At 32.5% G+C, this 21075-nt stretch overlaps 1 protein-coding gene across 2 annotated transcripts in view; it reads left to right on the top strand.

The window, feature by feature from the left end:
* Positions 1-9510: 9510 nt before the first annotated feature.
* Positions 9511-21075, top strand: part of LOC126758282 (runt-related transcription factor 3) — a 99608-nt gene continuing 88043 nt past the window's right edge. For both annotated transcript variants that reach the window (XM_050472497.1, XM_050472496.1), the window contains exon 1: positions 9511-10468. The gene's annotated coding sequence lies outside the window, so the exon portion shown is untranslated. The remainder of the gene's footprint in view (positions 10469-21075) is intronic.

The following is a 21075-nucleotide window of genomic DNA, read 5'->3' as shown; positions in this document are numbered from 1 at the left end:
TCGAACGCCAGCGAGAGCAAGAAGATGAATATCTCTCAGCCAGCAATTGAGCGAAGTCTGCAAAGTGTGGCAGCAAGAAAGCACGTGGCTGCGACTGCTCTACACAGCCAAGGCAAAAATGTAAACAAAACTCACACTAACGCAAAAATGCAGAACAAACACACATACACACAACGACACTTATGTTGTACTACGGGTAGAGTTGTATATGTGTGTATGTAAGCATTGAGAGTGCAACAGCAAAGCGCATGGAAACATATGAGTTTTGAGGGAAATTCTAATTAGAAAATTAGAATTATGCTATTAGAAGTAATTGTAGAGCAAAAGAAAAGGGTTGAAAATTTTGAGTGAAAATATTTAAATTTCATGTGTTTTAACAAGCAAACATAATAAATTACTTACGACGACGTTAAGAGGGTTGAAATTTTTAATGAAAGTCAACTTAGGTTTCCTAAGATGCTACACGCATTGGGTTGGCTGAAGGCGCACAAAAGTATGCTACACACATACATACATATATATTAATATGTTTATATCTATGGGTGTGTGGAATAAATTCTAATTTTGAGGTCTTCATATAAACACACCCAATCCCACCTTCGCACACACTCCCATACTAGCGCTTTGTGCAGCGCGCAGCTCATTATGCCACATGTGTTGAATGTGGAGCTAGGCGCTGCGACGCCGGCCGAGCGAAGCGCAGCCATCTCATTCGCACATGTTCATTAAATTACGATGCGCGTTACGCAGTTGCCACTAATTCAATGCGTGGCACACACATCTACGTGCAAATCTATGCATATGCGCCGCTGCCACATCCGAGCCACTAAAAAAGCCTGACGACTCCGAGCGTCACGGGAGCGGGAGCCAATTGAATGCGCTGCACTGGGAGTTGCTGTTGCTGCTGCTTGTTGTTATTGTAATTTTATTTGTTGTTGTTGCTTTAATACACGTATGTAGGTGGGCAGTTAGTTGCTGTGTGTGTGACAGCAACCGTGGCAACGAGACGGTGAGCATACGCAATGCGTGTGGCATGGTTGGAGGCGCATGGTGGAGCTGCTTGCCACACACATGTCATGTGCAAAGTACGCTACTTACATTTTCACAAACATATGTGTCTATGTATGTTTTTAAATATGTATGTATATGTGTGTGTGTGTGAATTTAAAATATCTCGGTTTGTATGTTTGGTTTGCGCTTTGTAGCACAAAGGGTTAAAAACATGCAGCTGTGAAGAAGCCAGCTAGCTGGTGGCCGGCAGACATTGTGGTGGCATGCAACAAAAGTGTGTGGCAAGTTTGTGTTTGTTTATATGGCTTGATGTTCGATTTTAGTTGGACCAAGAACAAAAATGGTTAAAAAAAAACTTAAATTAACGATTCAAAACTTTTAGTTTTGACTTTTGAATTTTAATTTTTGAACTTTAGATTTTTAAATTTTGTTTCTAATCTAAGATTTGGATTTGGAAATCTTAGTTTTTAACTTATTGATTTTATATTTGAACTTTGTTGTTATAATTCTAAATTTTTTATTTAGAATTTTCAATTCTGAATGCATTTTGAATTTTAAATTTTTAACTTTGTATTTTGAATTTTGAATGTTGAATTTTTAAATACGAATTTTGAGTTTTGAATTTTTAATTTTGAAATTTGTATTATGAATTTTGATATTTGTATTTAGAAATTTTGAGTTTTGAACTTTTAATTTTAAATTTAGATTTTTTGAATTCTGAATTTTAAACTTCGAATTTTGAATTTTGATTTTTATTTTGAATTTTAATTTTGACTTTGGTGATGGGATTAATTTGGATTCGAATTTCAAACTCTGAATTTAAAATTTTATATTTTTAATATTGAATTTTGAACTCTGAATTTGATTCGAATTTTGAATTTAAAAATTTGTATTGTTTTTTTTGAATTTTGAATTTTAATTTTAATTTTGAATTTGTGTTGGGAATTCTTAATTTCGAATTTTTTATTCAATTTCATTTAACATTTTGATTTTTATTTTCATTTTGAAATTTCATTGTTTCGATTTTAAATTTTCGATTTTTGAATTTTTTGTGCTGTATTTAAGATCCTGAAACCTAAACATTGGGTTTTGAATTTTTCAATTCTAATTTGATTTTTGGACCTACAATTTTTAGTTTTGAAATTTGGGTATCGAAATTTGAAATTGAAAATTCAGCAATTTTAAATTCGAATTTTGTTTTCCTGGAGTTGCAAATTATCAGTCCTGAATGTTGAATTACCATTTTCTCTTGGGATTTTTAATTCTGGATTTCGAAATTTTGGATTTTCCAATTTTTTTTTTAAGATTTTAAGTAATTTTTTTTAAATATTGAATTTTGAGTTTTGTATGTTTTTTCAAAAAATTTTGTTTATTTTTGAAATTTTAATTTTAAATTTTGAATATTGAATTTTCAATATTTATGGTATTTAACCAAAAACTTTATTCTACTTTCCTAAAACTTCCGTCCAAACTTTTGTCCCCCCGTCTGCTTCAATAAACATGCGTGCTTTGAGTGCCACGCACTTTCCTATGTGCCTCATATATACAAGTACATATGTATGTATGTATGTGCGTGTATATATTCATTTTCGAATATCCTTCGCACACAACAATACCTCGTACTTGCCACAAACAGGTTTTTAACTGATATCCTGTCTGTAATGCGCGTATCCTTTGTTGCGCCACCGCCTACCTTGCGACTCGCCTCGCCTGTCGTCGGCCGTCCAGGCGCAGTTCGCGCAAAAGCGAGCATTTCTGCTTTTTTCCACAGAATTTTCATTTGCATTTACCGTAACGACAGCGACCACCCCGTCCGGTAGCTGCCACTTGCCACATATGCGTACGCACAATCGCAAACAAACAAACACATACATGTATGTGTGTTGCACTAGTGCTCACATGCCACACATGCGTCATGTCGGAAACTTCCCAAACAGGTTTTTGTGTTTAGTTTCGAAGTGTGTGTTTTTAACCCTTTTTCTCCGACTTTTTTGAAAATCACTTAAATTACACTAAAAAATCTCGAAACAGTTACAATACGCCAACAACAAAAACAACAGCACAGTTGCACAGTGTATGAAACAAAAGCCGGCAAATTGTTTCGGCTGTGCTGGGACACGCAGCCAACACCACTGCCGCTGCCCCGCGCGCTTCGGTCGCTATGTGGCAGCAATGGCTGGCCGTCAGCCGGACGCACGGTGGCTGTCGGAAGAGTTGGCAGTTCGCAAGAGTTTGAAGTTGTGCGGCGCTGCGTGGCAAACGGTTGGCAGTCTGCCACCTACATAACGGCATAACGGTGTTGTGCGTAGCCAGCACGTCGCTTCCCTCCACACACTTGCAACACACATGTGGATGCGTTTCGTTGCGTTGCGTTGCACGTTAATTGCTATGTCAGCTCGTGCAGGGGCAAGCAAACGCACATCTGAACATACATGCATATACCTTCATGTATATAAATGTGTGTGTATGTATGCCAACTGGCTGTCTGCCAGTTCAGACAGGCCATCAGCGCGGCAAGCGGTGCGGTGGTGCGGTGTTTTTTACGCGTAACTCTGCTTTTTCTAATCATTAACACAATTGTGAGTTGATGTAGAAATTACTTTAAATTAGAAATGTCCGTCACACGCATGGCCTCGCACTTTGTTGTGCTTCTCTTTGCTTGGCGTTGTTGGATAAGCGCTGAAGTCGGCAAGTGTGAATGCTCGTTAAAGGCTATTGAAGCTAGAAAACAGGATAGCTGGTTATGTAATCACAGGTATACATACATAAATATGTGTATGTTTATATACATATGTACATACATATGTACATATGTGTATGCTTGTTTGTATTGATAAGTAAAATATCGAATAAAAGTTGTATTTTGCTTATGTGGTAACCTGGTATTGGTTTTTCAATAACACAGGGGCATAATTTGCTTAAATTCTTGATGAAAAAAATTAAAAAAATTTTTGAAATTATGACTTTAATAAAATTATGCTGGAAAAGGTTAAAAAAAGTATATACACAAAATTCAAAAAAAAAAATTTAAAGAATATATTGAAAAATAAAAACTAGTATTAAAAAATAAATTCTTTTTAAAAAAGTTTTAAAAAATATTTTAAAAATTTAAAAATAATTAAATAAAAATCAAAAAAATTTTAAAAAATTTGATAGAAAAGTAAAGGAGATAAGTGTAATTTTAGATTTGAAATTATAACTTTAATAAAAGTAAAAAAATGCAATAAATAAATTATGAAAAACAAATATTAAAGAATTAAAAGTGCATTAAATAATTTTTTTTAATACTTTAATAATTATACTTTAAATAGTAAAAATATCAATAAAAAATTAAAAATCATTTATTTGAAAAAATAAAAGCAAATATTAAAAATAAAAAAATATATTAAAAACAAGTTTTAAAAAAAATTAAAAAAAATTTACAAAATATGAAATAAAAAAAAAAGTTACGAAAACAAGATTTTAATAAAAAAATAAAAAAAATGAAAATAAATTTAAAAATAAAAGAGTTTTTAACAAAATATTAAAAAAAAAAAATGGAAAAAATATAAAAAGAGAAATAAAACAAATAGTGAGAAAAGCAAGACGCAACTCAGAAATAAATTATATTTTAAAAAGTTTAAATAAAAATTCAATAGAAAATAAAAAAAAAGTATTTAAAAAATTATTTTAAAAAAAAATTATAAAAAATTTGAAAAAACAATGATCACAAATGTGAAATGAAAAATACAGAAGATACAAAAAATAAATTGTAATAAAAAAAATTTAAGTGAAAAAAAGCAAATTTGAAAATAAAATAGTTTAAAGTAAAAAAAAATAAAAACTTAAGCAAATATTAAGAAGCTCAAAACGAAACTCAGAATTAAATTATACTTTAAAAAATTAAGAAAAAAACTAAAAAGAATATTTGAAAAATAAAAAAATATATATTTTAAAAAAGTCTAAGAAAAATATTAAAAAAAAAAGATAAAAATCACCAAAAAATGTGAAATGCAAAATGAATAAGAAAAGGAAAAAAAGAACAATAAAAAGAATGAAATAAATTTTAAAAAATTTTAAATTGAAAATAAATGAATTGATCAAAAATATTTCAAAAAAATTTCAATTGAAAAATAAAGGAAATTGTAAGCAAGTCAAAACGAAACTCAAAATTTTCATGAAAAAAATATTTTGTCATGTATGTTAAAATCAGTAATTTAAGCCAGGTTTAATACTTTAAGTGAGTAATAAAGCTTTTATATAAATATTTGTGCTATTATTTATTTTTTGGAATAGAAATAAAAATTTTGAAATATGAGATTCGAAAAGAGCTACAAAATATTAAGGCTCATATGGGCAAGTCTATGTACTTTGCATTTAAAAATCAATTTTTTTTAATTGATAACTGGAAATAATTACTTAAAATCTCAAAAAAGGTTGAGTTGATATTAAAAAACATTTTACTTTTGAAATTTGGTTGTTGGTTTTGAGCATTAAATTTTGAAAAAAAAAAATTTTTTGGCTGTTTAGCTTGTATTAATTTAGGTCATGCATGATTTTCTTAAAATCTGTAGAGATTCACATATAATATTCCCTTTCAAATTTAATAATTTTGTTATTTACTTTTTATTTTTTCAACGTCTCATTGATTTTTTCTCATTTTCAAAAATTCAGTTTTATAAAAGAATAGTTTTATTTCACTTCATAGCAAGTGGTCAAGTTGGCGTGGGCGTATGCGCAACTAGTGCAATGCGAGTCGCCGTTAGTGGTTAGCATACTTTTAGGGGTCGCGCCATAATTTTCGGTACAAATTATGTTTTTCTTTTCTTATGTGTTATTTTCTTTATAGCATAATAGTTTTAATAGTTTTAATTTTTTTCTGCATTATATGTATTGTGAGTCGTGCCAATGTACTTTCATGCAATAAAAGGTATTGATACCGATTATACTTCCAATATAACGTATGCTTCAGTCTAAGTGGTACAAATGTGACATATTCAGGGTGTACGAGGACAGTTTGGACAGTTCAATAGCACAGTGATTATTTGTAATTTTTAATTATTTATTTTTTAAATTTCTTTGTGATCATTTTGACTGCGAAATTGCACTGAGCTATTTCAGAAAAATATTTATATGTGTGCGTGGCAATGAAATTATATGAATTTCTCGCCTTATTAAAATTTTTTTGGAAGCAAGTGGGTGTTAAATGATTGATTGGATTTCTCTTGAAAAGCTGATACTCTCATGTACTCAGAGAGCGTCACACAACAAATTAATTGCCTTTATTTTGATTGCGGAGTTAGTCGTTAGAGAACTAAAGTGAATCGTTCCCACGTCACTCGGGTCTACGTAACCGGTACGGATCCGGATATTTGTCTGGCCAAGGACTATCAACTCAGCAGAATTCTGCCGCTACAACAGCAACAACAACAACAACAGAGCTAAAATGGCCATATAGTGTTTCTTGATAGCCTAAAAAATATTCACTTTTGCGGTATACATGTTCGTTTCACATGCTTTTGGACCGTGATAAAAGCTGTGTTGCAGCAGAAGAAGAATATTTTGACTAAAATAAATTGATTTTGTCGAAAAAACCATTTGTTCTGTTTTTTTTTTAAGTCCTGTTTACTTTGGAACGCACCTTGTAAAGCCTAAACGCCATTGATTTTCGCTTTTTTTGTCATTCAGAAGTAGTCAATTTCATATAAACAGCTTCAACCTTATTATTATTTAATTTTTTGGCAACATAAAAAATATGACTAGATTAATTGTCCGATCTCCTATTCGAAAATTAGTCGCATAACCCTTGCTAATATAATAAAAAAATCTGTACATTTTTATTATTTGAAAAAATATGCTCATAAATCATAATTTCATGAAATTTATTAATTATATTTTACAATTAAACAGATTTTAAATGTATTGAAATTTACAAAAAGAAAAATAAAAACAAAGAAATAAATTAAATTAAAATAAAACTCGTTGCCTAATGTTATCAAAATTATTTCTGACCAATCGTACCCATACACTTGCTCCACACTGTATGTGCTGATAAATAATTGCGCTCATTTCGATATATACTATATGCATGTATATTTTGACTGCTAAAGCATTGCATGCATGTATGTGCTACTTAACGGTATATATGTATATGAAGTTTCCGCTTTATACAAGCATACATAGGAACAAAACACACACATGAGCATATAATATGTGTTGTATTTACATATATATACATATATATATATAGCATGTTTATCCATTCAAATAGCCGCTCATATTGCTAAGCGTATGAGCAACATATTCAATGCATTTTGCAATCGCTTCATTGCTGTTCGCATTTGCCACCGTTATAGTACGTTAGTTTGCAGCGCATTGTTGTTGTATTACTGGCTGCGCTCTAGTGCTATCAACGCTGGCGTTTATGTTAATGAGCGTACGTTTATTAATGCGCCAATACATATGCATGAATATAGCCATCTCACTTGGCTACATTTGTATATGTGTAAGTATGCATGGGTGTGTGTGCGTTGCAACTACAAAAAGTGCCGTTATATATGGTATATGCATATATTTAGTAGTTGAGTGGAGGTGTATATATGTAAATATATGTGCATATGTATATATATACATATTTATATATGTGTGTGTGTCTGGAGGTTGGCCCATCCCACTGCTAGCATTTTCCAGCAACTATTTGCATCCCTATACATGTGTGTGTGTGTATTTATGTGTGTGCGCTTGCTGAAACTAGTTTCTATTGCTCAAACAACCACCGCAGCCGCTCATTAATACTCACATATATGTTTGTATGTGGTTGTGTTGTTGCTATTGTTCCTTTAGCTGATAATGTTGTGAAATTTATGTGTTTTTGTATCGAAATAAACCTGATTTTATACTCAAATGAGTGAAATGTGAAAGCCACACAAAAATAGATGCTACTGTATACATACATATACACACATACATATGCATATGTGTACATATGTAAGACTTAAAAGTTGTTTGAAGCCGCTGCTGACGGCTGAGCCTTGAATATATATATAGACACACTTATACATATATGTATGTATGATAACAACACGTGTGTATGTGTGTTGCTTTGATCTATTACACATATGTACATATGTATATATTTGTATATATAATTACATATGCTGACATCATCTGTCGGGAAGGGGTTATTATCATCCTTTTTTTGTTTTGTTTCGCTTTGACCGGCGCGCCGCAGCAGCGGAATTGTTGTATTTCCGCCTTTTATTTCATTTATTTTAAATTTATTTCACATTCATTTATTTGCATGAATGACCAACGCAACGAATGACCGCGCGGCTGGCTGATTACGCCTCACACCACACGCAACATCTCCTTTGTGTGTTTTGTTTGCGCTCAGCGCGCGACTTTAATGATAATGAAATGAGGCGCGCACAGATTTGTGTTTGTTGTTGTTGTTAATTTTTAACCCCATTTCACCGTTACTTGACCAATTCATATATGGTTGCATTAAGTCTACAACTATGTAGCGCGTTGCATGCCAGTAAAGGCACTGAAGGCGCTGCGGTCAGGTTAGACGTTGTGTGCGGCGGAAGTGTTCAAGTTGTTGCACAACATGTCCTTGGTGTTGAGGACGCGTATATTGTGCATTATTATTTTATACATACGCGAACGGTATATAGAACGGTCGCAAAGTTAAAGCGCAAAATATTAGATAAAGTTTAGAAGCGCGCAAAATTAAAACTAGTGCGCATTACATAGCGCCGTGCCGCCAGCAAACGCGCTAACTTCTTACAATTCGTTTACTATATATAACATACAGCAGTAAGTAGCATAACGTTGCGCGCTATTAAGACGACCTACCAACGCGCCGCAATGTGGGTGACAGCATGTATATGGTTACGCTTCCGTTTCCGGCTCCATAACAAATAAAATACTAACTCAAGTGCGCTCAACGCTGCTCACACAGCAGCGCCAGCAACTGAGCAAGCCAAAGTGAGAGCTTAAATGAGCGCGCGCTTGTGTCCGCAAAGAGCGCTCACATCAGCTTAGCTTGTGTCTGCAATCAGCGCTCATATGAGCTTGTGCAGCGCTTGAGTAGCGCGTAACCCTTTCGTCACTTTGCAGACCTGCCGCTTGGCCCACGCACACAATGGACTCAAGCAGCAGAGAAAAGGACTCAAGCGCGCTGCTGACGCGGGCAGCAACAGCCAGCGCCACAACTCTCTGTTGCGCGCGCGTGCAACTCAGCGCCACAAACGCACAACATCACATGCATGTGTGTGCTTGTGTGCGCACATATGTACGCCTTCACTTAATAATGCGTTGCTGGCGGAAAATGAGGCGGAATTTTGTAAATTTTCAACTCAAAATTGTGTTGCCGTCGTGCGCTTATCACTATTTGCATTTCTGCCGTGCCACAGCAGTGTAGCCAGTCGACTATATTTCGTATTGCTAAATAGCGCTACAACGCGTTACGCGCGCCAACACGTTAACAGTATCAAATTAGTAGCAGTTCACAAAACATACGCCATGCAACGCGCTCCTCTAAACAACCGGAACTTGTGAACACCAACGCCAACACCGCAACTCAACGCCCAAAAATATCACGAAAATTTGCATACAACTCATTCCTTGTTGTTGTGGTTGTGTGTTGTTGTTGCCTGCAACGCCAACACCAACGCATCATTGCATTTGCAGCAGTGTTGCGGGCAGTGCATGACGTCGCGCGCGCCACACTCGTAACGCCACTCGTGCGGCCGGTAGTAGTTTTTGTCGCCGTCGTTGCTGGTGTTGCCATTAACGTGTTACCGTTTACCGTTTGCCGTTGGCGCTGTCTCGTTGTCGTCGTCGTCGTGGCATATGTCACTCGGTATTTTGACCACCAACTTGGCGGCCGCATTTCCGGCTCACAAATTTGCGTAATTTAAAGTTGCACTTTGCATCGCATCGAAAGCAGCATCGTACGCGCGTTCCGCGGCATTAAAATCGCACCTTTGCAAAGTGCGTCTCGCTTTTCTCACGCGTGACCGCCGTTAATGCGTGTGCACTTTTGTTGACCAACTGACCAAAAGCGACCAGGTGGCAAGTGTAAAATTACAGGTTGCAAGTGGCAGATTTTTGTTGGTGGTGTCGCCGCGCTCTTGCATGCCATTTAGATTGTGGCAAATTCGCGTTTTCAAGTGCAGTGTAACCAGAATCAGTTCGACTGAAATTCGAGTGAAAATTTAATCGTGAATTTGTGCGTGGGAATTCTATAACAGTTTTGTGGCATAATTGTGAATAAAAAAAAATAAGTACAAAATTACTTGTCGAAAATCTACTTTTGTTGTTGTTGGCGTGAGTTTGTAAAGTGTTGTGTAAAGGTGAAAAATTAGTCAACTTTCTATTTGCCGATGATGCTGAAATAAATATTTCTTCACAATATCCACATAAAAGCAGCCAGCCGAATTTAGTAAGCTCATAAAAAGTGTTTATCACAAATGTAAGTTCCAAGTAATGCTTTCTGACATAATTATTTCGCGCATATATTTGTGTTTGTCTAACAAGAAATGATCGACATATTTTCAAAATTCTTAAAATATTTCTATAATAATACATATATTATAATATATCGTATAATATCCTCCAGACAATTAAAAACTCTTCGATGCGCCTAACAGAAAATCTTTTCAAATTCGTCTTATAAAAAGTACGTGTACCACTTTAGTTTGGCAGGCAAAGCACTAGCTTAAGATTTTCTTTTTAGAAGTAAATGTAAAATTTTTGGATCCGCAAATGAGATCGAAGAGCAAATAAGTTTCTGTTCTAGTTTCTGTTTCTGTTTCTGATCTATATCCGGTACTAATAGAGCTCCCTTAGACACTGTGAAGAAATTTTTCTTCCTTCCTTTGAAGTACTAAATTATCGAATCTGCTACAACTATATACAGAGTAAGGAAAGCAATATACTGATTTCAGCTTTTATTCACTCCATTTTATTAAACTATACGCAAATAATTTTATAGCTCTTAAACCATTTGTGGATTGCCTTTTGCGAGTAAGAAAACTACTCGACATGTATAGATTTTTTTACAAATTTGGTTCAAAACTTATAAAAGCATTTTTTTGAACAGAGATTTTGGCGATTTCGACCTCATATCTTCTCGTAATTTTGTCAAAATAACAAGTGTGAAAAGAAAAATATTTAATGGCTACCTAAAAAACTGCTTTCAAAATATCTGTGCACCTTTTGACGCCGCCAAAATTGAGTGAGTAAAAAACTACCTGAATGAAAAAGGTTTCAATGCTACAAACCTAAACCTAAAAATATTTAAGGATATCTATGAAAAGCCTTTTAAAAGCATTATTTTAAAACCAGTATCTAAATGCGACAGAGTGACTCACCATGCCGTAAGACTTATATTAATAAAGAATTTTTGCATTACAAATGTCGGACACTTTTTATATCATCGCTTATATAACGCTTAGATATAAAGCGTTTTGAGCCCATTAAACATATTTCAACTTCAAGCAATGATTTTTCGTCCTTCCCTAAGTGTGAATAGTGCAAAAAAAACGAAGGAGGATGAATTTCTAAGGGGCTACATGGGTTTTCTCTGGTAAAAAGCAGCCTTTTTTCAAGAATTTTTTCTCATATAAAAATTAAATATTCTTATAAGAATTTTTTATTGTTACAAACATACACTATCAACAAAGAAATTCTGAAATTTTTAGGAAAAAAAGTATTTTAAACTTGGCCTCTGCGACGCCATTTCCGGTGACCCCTCGGAAAAAGATGCGCCCGCGTTGGCAGGTTAATTTCTTACAGGATCAGTTAAAGTGAAAAAATACATGTTTTAGTCAAATCCTTAACTTAGGACTTGGACGAAAGGAAAAAAAACTGAAAATCGGATTTTTGGTAGACATTTATACAAAAAAAATGAAAATTTCTGTGCAAATTTTGCGACATTTTTTTTTCAAAAAAAAAAAAACCAAAGTAACCGCTTAAAATAACTAATATGATTTTTTCGTTATGCTGTTTTTGATAAAATTCTTCTAAATGCCAAACCTAAGTCTAACAGAGAGATTCACAGTGCCACAATTTTTAGGTAGGTAGGCTAAACAACGCACCGAGACGCTCAGGGAATCATTGTGAAACCACCAGGAATTAGGCTACTCACGTTATTTTATATCCTTATTGAACCAATCTGTTCTTCTGAACAACAACAATACAAAAGTTATAATTTTTTTTTTTAATAATTTTCGTTTTAAAAATTCACGACAAATTTTATTTCTTGTTTAATACTTAAATATCTTGATCCTGTTGAACATATGGATGTCTGTGTCGAAATTTTAATTTTCTATGAAAATCAACATTTTTTTATTCGTGCGACTTCACAAATTGGCATAACTTTGAGGCAATATTTTAGTGTATTTTAAGAAACCAAACGACGAAATCAAAGTGCCCTGAGATAAATAAATAAAAATTATCGATAAATGAAAAATGATTTTAATAATTTCATTTTTGCTAGAGAAAATTTAATTAATTTTGAACTTTGGGGTAAAACTGCAATCCTTATAATTTCTACTCGTACTTAGTGGCTCTCTCTCTTACTCTTTGGTGAAACTGATCTGTTAGCTATTTTTTTATCATTTAAACTTTATTGGCGTGAGTGAAAAATTCAAGAAAAGAATTCAAGAAATCATTCGAAGTTGGTAAAATAACTAATTCGTGGTTGGCCTCAGATCCTTAGAACAAACGTGTTAAAATTGAGTGAACTATGACTTGTTGCATATTTACTGCAATTTTATTCCAACAAATTCGCAACTTTTGCACATTTTTTTCTAAATTTGTCCAGTGATATTGCCTGCTTTTCACAACTCAGTTACTCATAACAATTGTTTCGGAAAATGTGTAAATGTGTAAACCATTGGCTTATTTAGACTATAAAATAAAAGTATAAAATAAATCAACTTTTAAAGCCAAAATAAGAATATAAGTATGTACTAAGAACGACGAAGCGATTGCCTTTTAACCCACCTACTAGTCATGAAAATGTAGTGAATATTTTTTTAAAAACTTCTAAAAAATAAAAAATGAGATTCGCTCTATTTTTTTTCTGTAAAACATTACATTTCTATTTTACGTCTCTATTTCTCTAAAACAGTCATTCGTGAACGCCTTGGCATATATTAAATGTTTGCCTTCGCTAGCATAACAGCTGAGCGCCAAGTTGTAGGCTACGTTTTTGATGTCAAATGTGAAAAGCACTTAATACAGAGCGGCGGCTCTGAAAAGTAATAATTTTCGGAAAAAGTTTTGTTAAACATATTACAATGCAGTTTTTTCTGGATAGTACAATGTTGCTGAGTATCTGTGTAAATAAGTTTGGTGAAAATGATTGGCTTTTAATATAATAAGAATATCATCGTCGCGACATAAACAAGTTTTTTTTTACTTAAGAGAAAAAAGCATAAATCATTTGTAGCAGAAAAGAGCATATTAAAAAAAAAAGTATTAGCTTTTATTAAAAATATTTATGGGGTTTAGGTCATCGTATTTTATGTTTAAACCAGATGCTAAGGCTGCCAGAGGCACCTAGATTAAAAAAATTGCTTTTCTATTTGTTGTAACGCTATTTCAAATAATATTAAACACTTTTGGGTTCATAAAAATAACTGTAAGTGTCATTTCAGATACTTGAAAACAATTTTTATTATTTACAAAGAGCAAGCTATTAAGAACTTTGAAATGGCTATTGACTACGAATGAAAGGAGCTAACTAAAAGAAGTTTAGCAATGAAAATTTTCTATTAAACAAAAAAATTGCTGTTAATATATGTAGTTGTATGTGAGGGAATGGATGATGCCCAATGTAAACATTTGAAAAAAATGCAACAAAATTGCCATGTTCTGCTGAGCTTTCGATACGCTCGCAGCACCCATAGAGACCTGAAACTTGCATATTTTTGCAGTTGTTCGCTGTTTTACTCAGATGGATGTTATACGTATATAATATATAAAGAAATATGTAAAAACAAAGCCAATTTGGGTGCTGTGAAAGACATTTATATTATCGCTACAAATTTTTTTTTAAGAAATGTTTAAAATTTTCAATTAAATAAATAAAGAATTATAACAACATTGTTTACGAGCTAACTCGACTAGTGTTAATTCTTTCTTTGTGAAACAGTATAATTTTCAAAAGCACAATGGTATTTTATAATAATATATTTGAAAATATTCTGTGAAATTTTCTTGAAGAAATGTTGAAAAATCCAGAAGTTACGGCAATTCCTTTGGGCGTCTCGGAAAATAGTTGAATTACGAAGGGGTCTATTTGAAGGGGAAAAACGCGATTTTTGAAAAAAAAACCTAATTTATTGTTGTAAAATGAAAAGTATTTTGAAAATGTTTAAAGAACTCGCCAACGATAGCTGGTAAATATTTGTTGAAATAGTGTTTAAAATTTCCAAACGAACGGTGCAGTAGTTTTGAAATTATGCGTTGCAGGGACTTTGAAAACGAGAATTGTCGGACATGAGCCTTACATTTTTCAAAACTGATATCAAAAGTTCAAAGACAGGTACTCATAATCCTGTCAATTATGCCACAGCCGACTTGACTCATTTAAGAAATCTCCCCTTAAAATGATTTGCAGGTGAAAATATTTTGAAATGAGTTTAAATGTGTTTAAAATCTGCAATGAAACTTATTAGATAAAACTGGCTTTTATAACTAGGCATGCATGTTAATAGTTGCAATATTTGATAGAGTTGCCATATGTATATTTTTTACGTAAAAAAAATTCTTAAAAAGTAGTAATACATTACATTATTAACACCAAACTTAAATTTGCCAAGAGATCTTTATTGGAAATGTTTCTAAGCCTGTTTGACTTTACAAATTGATACAAGAAATTTAATACGATAAAATTGAAAACAAATACAAGTTATCTGAAATATTTTCGAAATATTTCAAATATTTCAGATTTCGCGCAAAAATGTATTATATTGACTTTATTGCTTTGACTCGAAAATAATCTATGCAAAATAAACTATAATTAGTATGTTTACTTTAGGAGGCCTAATGGTATGCTAAACTTTACGAATGACGTGTGCAAAAGTGATAAAATATCTTTGTGGTATAGTATTACCCAAATAAAATATTTTTTAACAAAAAATTAAAATATTTTTTCAACAAAAAATTAATAGATTTTTTTATAAAAAAATTATACATTTTTAATACAAAAAATTTTTATAAAAAATAAGACAAAATATTTTTTATTTAAAAAATTTTGAACAAGAAGTAAGAAGAAAAATTTTTCAAAATGAATTTATGCAAAAACAAGTAAGGAAGGGCTAAGTTCGGGTGTCACCGAACATTTTATACTCTCGCATGATAAAGTGATAATCGAGATTTCATTATACGTCATTTACATATTTTTCAAATACCGTATTTTTGTAAAGTTTTATTCCGCTATCATCATTGGTTCCTAATGTATATATTAGACAGAGAAGGCATCAGATGGAATTCAAAATAGCGTTATATTGGAAGAAGGCGTGGTTGTGAACCGATTTCACCCATATTTCGTACATGTCATCAGGGTGTTAAGAAAATAGTATATACCGAATTTCATTGAAATCGGTCGAGTGGTTCCCGAGATATGGTTTTTGGTCCATAAGTGGGCGACGCCACGCCCATTTTCAATTTTTAAAAAAAGTCTGGGTGCAGCTTCCTTCTGCCATTTCTTTCATAAAATTTAGTGTTTCTGACGTTTTTTGTTAGTCGGTTAACGCACTTTTAGTGATTTTCAACATAACCTTTGTATGCCAACAACGTGAGGTGGGCGTGGTTATTATCAGATTTCTTCCATTTTTAAACTGTATATGGACATGCCTGAAAAAAACGACTCTGTAGAGTTTGGTTGACATAGCTATAGTAGTTTCCGAGATATGTACAAAAAACTTAGTAGGGGGCGGGGCCACGCCCACTTTTCCAAAAAAAAATTGTGTACAGATATGCCCCTCCCTAATGCGATCCCTTGTGCCAAATTTCACTTTAATATCTTTATTTATGGCTTAGTTATGACACTTTATAGGTTTTCGGTTTCCGCCATTTTGTGGGCGTGGCAGTTGGCCGATTTTGCCCATCTTCGAACTTAACCTTCTTATGGAGCCAAGGAATACGTGTACCAAGTTTCATCATGATATCTCAATTTTTACTCAAGTTACAGCTTGCACGGACGGACGGACGGACGGACAGACAGACATCCGGATTTCAACTCTACTCGTCACCCTGATCACTTTGGTATATATAACCCTATATCTGACTCTTTAGTTTAGTTTAGGATTCCTTAGCAACATTGTTGCGAGAGAATAAAAATTCAGCTTTATCTGAATGAGTTGAGCAAGAACTCGTTTCATACCCAAAATATCTACTAAATTCATTAAAATGGACTCGGAGGAGATGTCGAGCTCTCTTGCCATCTCACTAACACTTGTCTGATAATGTTAAAATACCATTTTCTACACTTTTATAATATTTTCATCAGCTAAAGAGGTCGCAGGCCGTCCAGAACGAGGCATGTCTTCAACGATCTGCCAACCATCTGTGAAGGCTTTGTACCACCCGTAGGCTTGTGCTTTTGATAAAACTGAATCACTGTAAGCCTTTTCCAATATTTACAAGCAATCCGCTCATGAAATTTGGTTAGAAATACAAAATTTTTGACATATTCTTTGTTCGATATTTTTATCCATTGTAAAAATCGTAACGCGTTACTGAGGTGTACCGACTTAAGCAGCTGCTGTAAACAAACTTATTGACAGATTGCGTTCATATTTGGCATAGTAATTAAGGAGAGTCCTACCAACTTAGCAAGTACATTTTTTTGAAGCTGTAGCCGGGGAACTTAAATTATAATTTCAGGGTCCTTTATTTGACACAATATATATATCTATATTTAGATCACCATGATATGATGAGTCGTTTTGGTCATATCCATACGTGAATTTGTGCCTTAGTTTTTGAGATATCGATCTGAAATTTTGCACATGTTCCTTTCACCTCAAGAAGCACTTGATGTGCTGGAATGGCCGATTTTGTACTACTATACCATATTGCTGTCATACAAACTGGTCGATAAAACTCAAGTCCTTTTGAAGAAAACTGTTATATTTGACTAGATATCGTTGTGAAATTCGGTATGAATTATTATCTAAGACAACCGTAAATTTCCGAAGAAATCGTTTAGATCAAACTAATATATCACACATCCGCTATACAAACTGTTCGCACAAAATTCAGTTCTTGTATTTATGAGCGAACTCATAACTTCGGTGCCGCCAAAGGAAACCTGTGTCATTGTTTTGCATTTATAAATAAATGTAAATTACATCTTTAATATATGTATATTATGTAACAATTGTAACAAATATGTTACGAATGCCAGAATATTTATGGAATTATATTTTTACACCGTAAGTTTTTGTGAATTTTATTTTTATTTACGCATTTTTATCTTCATTGCAATATTTACACAGACACACAGCGCTTGCATACACTAAGTGCCACAAAAGTGTATTTTATTTGCTTGTTGCAACAATTAATGGCGAGTAAAATTCTTACATGAAATCGAAATAATAACAATAAATTGAAATTAAAACAAAATCGCAACGAAAACGCACCGAAAAAGAGGAAAAAAGCCGAAGCGAAGGCAATTGTGAAAAAGTGAAACCTTGAAAATTGAAAAATTGCTGGCGCACCGCACTTATTTACCGCAAGTTTCACCGCGAAATTGATCATTCAATGGCTTACCGAGGGCAAATATCGGCGAGCAACTCGATAAAAAGCGCACTTCAACACAAGCGCAGCCAACGCGAACGCACACCAACACAAACATGTACTTGCAGCTCTAAGTGTGTGCTTGTGGCATGTGTGGCTGCATGTGTACGTGTGCGTGAGTCATAAAGTTGTACAAAAAGCAAAACAATAACAATAAACATGGAGTCACTTAAAAAAACATAAAAAAATTGAATTTCATATTCAAGTACAACAACAAAAACAGCGGCGGCGAGTTAACACCAAACAATTGCGGAAAAAACGCAGAAATTTACATGCAAAAGTAAAAACAGAAACAAAACGAACTAACCGAAATGAAATCGAGAAAAAATGCACAAGTGTACAGCAGTAATTTGGCATTGCGAGCCGAGCACTCCCCCCGCCGCCGCCACCCACGCGCCACCAGCGCCGCCATCAATCGCCACGGTCTACCTGCCGCCGCTTGACTGGCCAGCGCAGTTACTTCGCTCACCGCCTGTATATATACATATATTAGTGTGTGTGTGTGTGTGTGCTTATGTGTGCGTTGTGTTGGCCGCAGAGTAGGCCAGTTGTTGGTGTAATTTTTGTTTTGAAGTGGTCAACCAACTGAGCGACCACAAACGAAACAAAAACAGAAAAACTGGCGAATGCATAAAAACACACACATACTACAACAACAAAAACAGCAACGTTGAATAAATAATGAAAGTAAAAAACAATGCCGTTGTTTACAACTTCGCCGCGGCAACAACAACAAAAGCAACGGCGATAACAAACAAAGCAACGAGATAATTATGAAATTGTCATGGAATATAGGTCGTGTGTGCCTGATGCGAGGGCAAAAGCGCCTAAAAGCATGCCACGCACTGTAAACAAAACGATTGTTATTCAATTAGATTTGTGAGTTGAGTTTTTTTTTATTGCGCAGAGTGGCCAAAGGTAGACCACATACTGTGTTTTAATAAAAAAAATAAAAATTTTGAAAAAATCTATATATCACGGCAAAATTATTTCTACAAATTTTGATTTCGAAAGAATTGAACAAAAAAATTTCTTTCGTTTTTTTTTCAGTTTTATTGAGAGTGTTACACCCAAAACATGCAATTTAATGTCTCTTTAAAAATTTTGTTTTTAATTTTTTATTTTCATAAAAATATTTTTCCCTTAAATCGCTTAAAAATATTTTAAAAAATTAACTAAATTCGTAACCAATAAAATGCATCAAAAAATTCCACGTTTGAAAATTATTTGTGGTAAAATTACCGGTTTTCGCAGGCGATTGCCTAAAAGTGTGCTAAGCTAAGGGAAAAATGTATTTTAACTTCTTTAATGCATTGATTTTCTGCGTTGTTCACAGTTGAACACTCAAAAGTATCTTTATAACCTAATAATAATTATTATTTAATTATTATTTTTTCACGGAAATTTGAGAAAATGATAATTTAAGGAAAGTTTCTAGCGCTAACAAATTAAATTTTTTTTTAAATTCTAAACAAATTTAAAAATAATGCTCATGGAATGTATTAGAAAAATATAAGTTTTGAAAATGCTTAATCGAAAGTTTGAACATTTTTCTCTGCAAGCGCCTAAAGTTATGCTTGTGTTAAGAAAACATCTTTTTTTACTTATTTTGTTCTTGCATTTTTGGTTTAATTCACACAGGAGCACTTAAAAGTCAAATACATTTTACAAAAACAGCATAAACAAACCGATTTTCAGCTATTTATTATAAAAATTATATAAAAAAAATTAAAACTATTAATTAAATTAAAATTATTTATTAAAAATTTATTACTAATTTTTTAAGCAAAAAGTAGTAAGTTTTAACAGGTTTATTCCGAGATTTAAATTTTTTCACATCAAGACGCCTAAAAGTATGCTAAGAACTTTGAAGAATTCTATATTATAATAATTCTTTTTACATTTACATCTTCGTTTGCAAGCTAGTTCTTAAAATTTTTTTAACTTAGCGGAAAATAATTTTATCATTTTTAAAAATAAAATTATTCATTTAAAATATATGATTATATAATTCATTTTATTTTACAGCAAAGTGTTGAAAAATATTCTTGAGAAGTTTAAACACAAATATCTGCTGATAATGCCTTTAAAAGATCTGAGTTTTGAAAAGTCTGAACCGTGTGCCTTCGATTTTTTGCAGTAAAGCACCTAAAAGTATGCTAAGAATTATTAAAAAATTATATTATATGCATTTTTAGATTTACCGTTGCATTTGCAAAATTGCTGTAGAAATATTGTTAACTTGAAGGAAAATAATTTTTTGACTTTTAAAAACTAATTTTTGCATAAAAAAAACTTTTGCTTATTTCTATAAAAAATATTTTTTTTCAGAAAAATGTTAAAAAATATTCTTGAGAAGTTTAAATACAAATGTATTCTAATGTTGTTAAAAAATCTGAATTTTGAAAATTTTTAAACGTATGCTTTTGATTTTGCAGTAAAACGCCTAAAAGTATGCTGAGGTACATAGATTGCTTAATTAATTGTGAAAGTTATTAAAGAATTTAATATTTATAATGCAAATTAATTAATGATTACAAAAATAAACTAGAAAAATGTTTGTTGGCACGCCTAAAGGTATGCCAAACTCATTGAAATTGTAAAAACTTTACGCGGTATATTGTCAAAACAGTTTTTTTCAACCAAAATTTTTTCGGAAGTTCAAAATTATGGAAAAAGAAAACAAATTTGAAGTTCAATACTAAAATGTTTGCGTTGTGAACAAATTGCATAAAATTTGTTTAATAAAAATGGTAATTCAATTTCGGCAGGAAGGAAAATGCGTCTGAAAAAATCGAACATAAAACATTTTATCAACGGTTTGTTTATTATTGTCATTGAAAATGTTAAGTATTTTTTCAGGAGACAATTTTAACCTAAAACATTTTTTCAAGGCTAATAAAAATTTGTTATAGTTGTTTTGTAAAATTTAGTTAAATCGAATATAAATATTTCTAAAAATTACATTTGGAAATACGATTTTGCAATGAATTATATTAGGATTTATTTGCATTGTATTGTTATAAATGCGTGTTGCCTAAAGGTATGCTTCTCTAAATATAAAAGTTTTGCTTAGAGAATTTGTTAACACACACAATTGTGCTGTTTTTTTATTATTTCTACCACGCCTCACGGTAAAGCTTAATATTTGTCTTTCTGCTGAAAATTCGGAAAAAAATTATATTTAAAAATTAATTGGTTTTGCAAAACTTTAAAATAATAATAAATGTTTAAATAATTTTACACATTTCTTTCCTCAAGCCA

This window comes from Bactrocera neohumeralis, chromosome 5 (assembly GCF_024586455.1).
Source record: "Bactrocera neohumeralis isolate Rockhampton chromosome 5, APGP_CSIRO_Bneo_wtdbg2-racon-allhic-juicebox.fasta_v2, whole genome shotgun sequence".
Classification (NCBI taxonomy): Eukaryota; Metazoa; Arthropoda; class Insecta; order Diptera; family Tephritidae; genus Bactrocera; species Bactrocera neohumeralis.
This window is presented reverse-complemented; position numbering and strand designations above follow the sequence as displayed.